This window comes from Aegilops tauschii, chromosome 5 (assembly GCF_002575655.3).
Source record: "Aegilops tauschii subsp. strangulata cultivar AL8/78 chromosome 5, Aet v6.0, whole genome shotgun sequence".
In the NCBI taxonomy this organism is placed as follows: domain Eukaryota; kingdom Viridiplantae; phylum Streptophyta; class Magnoliopsida; order Poales; family Poaceae; genus Aegilops; species Aegilops tauschii.
Genome location: NC_053039.3, coordinates 548,448,049 through 548,452,636, shown reverse-complemented (window position 1 = coordinate 548,452,636; position 4,588 = coordinate 548,448,049). Strand labels below are relative to the sequence as shown.

Below are 4,588 nucleotides of genomic sequence, written 5' to 3'. Positions count from 1 at the left end.
AACTCTAGCAAAAAATTGTCTTTTAAATCTTGAACTTTAAAAACAATTGGGCTCTTGCAAATGTTGGGGCTCCTAATAAAAAGGCTAAAAGGCTTCTGTTTCATATCCTTGCAGCCCACACGAGGAGGATATCCCAACACACGCACCGTTTTGACTTTAAGTCGAATATTTTTATTCGTTGCCCTTAACTTTGTGAAATGACAGGTACTGAGAAGATGGAGGCACGGATGGAAAAAATCAGGGAAAGAAACACCATTGGGTTACCACCAAGTAACCAAATGCATTGAAATAGGGCTGCGCTGCCAGGAAAATGACCCCTACAAACGACCTTTTATTGTGGATATATTACGTGATATCATAGAAATGGAAGGTGCAAATGAGCAAATCAGCAGTACCAGGTGGCTCTACAATTGCTGAGGTAATTAAGCTTAATATGTTCTATGAATCCTCAGCGCCTATTGGTTTCTAGCATTATCATGTCGATCCTCAAAGAAGCCTATATTTACTTGCTAATAAATAAGTTCATAGCCCCTTAAGTAGCAATTCACATGGCGAGCTCCCGCCGTGTGTGGTTTGTTGGCCTTCCCTTTCCAAGATTTTTATCATTATTCTTGCATTACTCATAAGTCATAATACCTCTTAATTATAAGTGGTATGCATGGAGTAAATGTCTTCATGGTAATGCTCTTTGCTTGTTTCTCACAGACAAGTCCTTACTTGGAGGATGATATGCTTGGAATTGAGCCCCTCGAACTACATTTTCCATTTGAGTTGAACAAGCAGATATCATGCTCACTACTGCTATTCAACGAGACGGATGGACACATAGCCTTCAACATCCAAAAAACGCCCCCCTCCCCCTGCCATACTACATACATCCAAGCAAAGGCATTGTGTCGCCAAGGACCAAGTGTAGTATCGACGTAACACTGCAATCACAGAAGGATGCACCACAGCATCCCGGCGAGTTAATCGTGCGGAGCACCAAAGTGAGTGATGGTCTTATAGCTGGGGATATTACTACAGATATGTTCAATAAAGAAGCAGGTAAAGTGGTTGATGAGGTGAGTGTGGATGTTGTTTTCGATGGGCAGCTACAAGCCCCACGCCTCTCTGAAGGACCCAAGCATGTCTAACTTGCGCCAGCAGCAGTTTTGGGTACTGAGGATCTGCCCAATCGAGAACCATCTAATGAGCGACGGTTATCTACACACATGGGATCAGAAGGGACAGTCTTTGAGGTGAGCTTACTCGACATGAAAGCAGAAAGGAGAATTAGTATGGTACTGTAATTCGAACACCAGTGTTTCAAGCAATTCAAAATTGGTGCTTTTCTAGGAGTATCTGCAGTGCAACTCCATTAGTTCTAGACAGTTTAGTTAAGTTGCATGCCTAAACAATCACTGCCCTTTCTTTCTTCAGGTAAGTTTATGCAGGTGTTAACCGGGTAAGTTCTCTTTCTGCAGGTAATGCCTGCAGGCTCCAGCCAGCCTCTTGACATCCAACCGACTGAGCTTCGATTCAACTTCGAACCCAACAAGTCGATTCCATGTTCACTGCACCTAACGAACAACACAGATGAACATGTGCCGTTTAAGGTTATGGCGAAGAGCAGGCTCATGGAGACGAGGAAGCACTTTCTAAGTCTACCACTCTATGGCATTGTGCCGCCGAGGTCCACCTACACTCTCGTCGTGACAACGGATAAAGGTGAAGGCCTACCAGAAGAAAGAGATATCGATTTTGTCCTCCAGAACACTATGGGTGATGAGTGCCTCAAAGCTTTCAGAAACCAATATGATTGCGACCAATATTTTGAGACAGCCAAAGAGTTGGGGAATATGGTGCATAATGTGACATTGAAAGTTGTTTATGCTCTCCAAGGAGAGACGGCATGTGAGGTGAGTTTCTTCAAGTAAGCAGAATATTCTTTTTTTTCTCAATGGGGATAGATGTGAAATATATAGTACAGACCAAGTAAATACGCAGCGCGCTGATGCTTACTTTTATTTCTCTTTTTCTTCATGCATCCACGATGTAACAGGCAGTTCCACCTTTCCTGAAGGTATGCCCTTTTCTTTTCTCTTCTATAGATCTTCCAACCTTGAGGTGGATTCCATAATGCTGACCAGAGTTTTGTTGGATCAGATCACATTCGTGGAGGAAACTCATACGGCATTGTGTTCCCTCGATGCAAGCAAGACAGAGCCATGGTGAGTGACCGAGTTGTAGGCATTCGGATATAATTTCAACTAAGTACATTGGATGTGATTATCCTCTATTAAGTTTCTTCTCCCCACAGGATTTTAATAGGCCATTATGATGGAGGTGTTGGTTTATGGGACTATGATACACAGTAACCTTTGTGATAGTCTTTGAGGACCGTGGTATATCGTTCTTCCAATACCATGAACCATTAAGGCAGACGTTCTCTGAACGAAAGGACCACAATAAGAGTGCTCTTGATGAGTTCTCCGTTATATTTGTGACTCTGCCAATCCTACCTTTCTGCATGGGTTATCCGGAAGAAATATGTTGAACTTGTTTGACATGCTAATCCATGCGTCCACAACTCATAAAATCATATGTTCCTCTGAGTTGTTCTCTTTAGTTGATTTATGACCTTCGTCTATCAATTGATAGTCAAGAGTATGCGTGCATTCGTTCATCGATGCCTATTATTCTTGTGGTCCGTCAAGCCATCCTATTCAGAGACTAGGAGAAACAAACTCCAGTACCTGCATATCCAGGATTGGGTCAAAGTAGTTGTACTCCGCAGATCAAATTGCCAATCCAGCTTTTGTTCTATTCTACCTTGGAGTGTTGCCCTCTTTATGTCAGGAATGTCATGGGAATTGCAAAACCTCTTACGAATTCTTGATTTAGTGATACTCTTCGCCATCATTGTTCATTTCTCGGTCCCTGTGTTGTTGTAACCGGGATACCAACAAGTGAATTGTGATGCGTGAAATCAATGCTCCTAGCAACCATGTTGCTTGGTGGCTAATGGATGATAATCTCACTCTTAGTGTGTTGGTTATGGAATCATCATTCTAAGATTGATCTGAAGGAAATATGCCCTAGAGGCAATAATAAAGTTATTATTTATTTCCTTATATCATGGTAAATGTTTATTATTCATGCTAGAATGGTATTAACCGGAAACATAATACTTGTGTGAATACATAGACAAACAGAGTCACTAGTATGCCACTACTTGACTAGCTCGTTGATCAAAGATGGTTATGTTTCCTAGCCATAGACATGAGTTGTGATTTGATTAACGGGATCACATCATTAGAAGAATGATGTGATTGACTTGACCCATTCAGTTAGCTTAGCACTTGATCGTTTTAGTATTCTGCTATTGCTTTCTTCATGACTTATACATGTTCCTATGACTACGAGATTATGCAACTCCCGTTTACCGGAGGAACACTTTGTGTGCTACCAAACGTCACAATGTAACTGGGTGATTATAAAGGTGCTCTACAGGTGTCTCCAAAGGTACTTGTTGGGTTGGCGTATTTCGAGATTAGGATTTGTCACTCCGATTGTCGGAGAGGTATCTCTGGGCCCACTCGGTAATGCACATCACTATAAGCCTTGCAAGCATTGTAACTAATAAGTTAGTTGCGGGATGATGTGTTACGGAACGAGTAAAGAGACTTGCCGGTAACGAGATTGAACTAGGTATTGAGATACCGACGATCGAATCTCGGGCAAGTAACATACCGATGACAAAGGGAACAACGTATGTTGTTATGCGGTTTGACCGATAAAGATCTTCGTAGAATATGTGGGAGCCAATATGAGCATCCAGGTTCCGCTATTGGTTATTGACCCGAGACCTGTCTCGGTCATGTCTACATAGTTCTCGAACCCGTAGGGTCCGCACGCTTAAAGTTCGATGACGATTGTATTATGAGTTTTTGTGTTTGATGTAACGAAGGTAGTTCGGAGTCCCGGATGTGATCATGGACATGACGAGGAGTCTCGAAATGGTCGAGACATAAAGATCGATATATTGGACGACTATGTTCGGACACCGGAATGGTTTCGGGGAGTTTCGGACATATACCGAAGTACCGGGGGGTTACCGGAACCCCCCGGGGAGCTTAATGGGCCAAGATGGGCCTTAGTGGAGAAGAGGAGGGGCGGCTAGGGCTTATCGCGCGCCCCCTCCCCCTCTAGTCCGAATTGGACAAGGAGGGGGCGCCCCCTTTCCTTCCTCCTCTCTCCTTCCCTTCCTTTCCGCCTCCTACTCCAACTAGGAAAAGAGGGAGTCCTACTCCCGGTGGGAGTAGGACTCCTCCCTAGCGCGACCTCCTCCTGGTCGGCCGCCTCCTCCCCCTGGTCCTTTATATACGGGGGCAGGAGGGCACCTCTAGACACAACAATTGATCTCTTGATCTCTTAGCCGTGTGCGGTGCCCCCCTCCAGGATATTCCACCTCGATCATATCGTAGCGGTGCTTAGGCGAAGCCCTGCGTCGGTAGCAACATCATCACCGTCACCACGCCATCGTGCTGACGGAACTCTCCCGTGAAGCTCTGCTGGATCGGAGTTCGCGGGACGTCATCGAGCT

At 44.4% G+C, this 4,588-nt stretch overlaps 1 pseudogene; it reads left to right on the top strand.

The window, feature by feature from the left end:
• The first annotated feature begins 537 nt into the window (after window positions 1-537).
• LOC109747169 (vesicle-associated protein 1-4-like) lies at window positions 538-2,360 on the top strand (annotated as a pseudogene).
• Window positions 2,361-4,588: the final 2,228 nt, after the last annotated feature.